This window comes from Camelina sativa, unplaced genomic scaffold, assembly GCF_000633955.1.
Source record: "Camelina sativa cultivar DH55 unplaced genomic scaffold, Cs unpScaffold00609, whole genome shotgun sequence".
Classification (NCBI taxonomy): domain Eukaryota; kingdom Viridiplantae; phylum Streptophyta; class Magnoliopsida; order Brassicales; family Brassicaceae; genus Camelina; species Camelina sativa.
In genome coordinates this window covers 53528-54480 of record NW_010921757.1, presented here as the reverse complement: position 1 = coordinate 54480, position 953 = coordinate 53528, and positions in this window count along the sequence as shown.

Below are 953 nucleotides of genomic sequence, written 5' to 3'. Positions count from 1 at the left end.
TTAAGATAGATGTGGAGAGTTTAAAAGCCACTTATACCCAATTTGTCAAGAAACTGTTTAAGATACATAAACAGGCTTACAGAGTATAAGAGTTTGAGATAGATGTGGAGAGTTTAAAACAAGCCACTTTTGGGACAAAATGTGAGTTTTAACTCATAACCACTTATACCTAATGGGTATAACATGGTTATAAGCTGTAAACAGCTATGTTAGTGTAAACTAAGCACATGTGTAACTTAGCTGCGGAGAGTTAGCTAATAAACATATGTAAGCTTTTACACATGTGTAACATATATAACCCAAAGCTGTAACATAACAGCAATGTTTAATGTTATAAGTGAAACCCATAGTGTTTACACAGGGTTTATAAACCACTCTTATAAACACTAACCCCATGGGATTATAACTATGGTCACTAAAAATTAGCTGTTATGGATTAGTTAAACTGTTTATAGATAACATATATGTTAATATGTAAACACAGTTGACATTTGGATATGTTAGATTATCCATTGTGTTATAAGTTGTTTATGGGGTTAAAATGTGTCTTAATCCAATGCAACTAACTAAGTATAAGAGTTTGAGATAGATGTAGAGAGTTTAAAAGCCACTTATAACCATTTTGTCCCAAAACAGGTTAAAACCAAGAAAACATTGCTTAGAAGCTGTAAACAGCTATGTTAGTGTTTATGGGGTTAAAATGTGTCTTAATCCAATGCAACTAACTAATTATAAGAGTTAGCTGTTATGTGGGCTTATAACTAACAGCTTATGTTTATAATGCTAACAGCTGGGTTAGTACCACTAACATAGACCACTCTAAATACAAGTGGGGTATCTAACAGCAAGTAATCTTATAAACAGCTAACATAGCTGTGTATAATTGGCTCTAATTAGTTGTTAGATACCCACAATGGTTTTAGCCTGTTTTGGGACAAAATGGGTATAAGTGG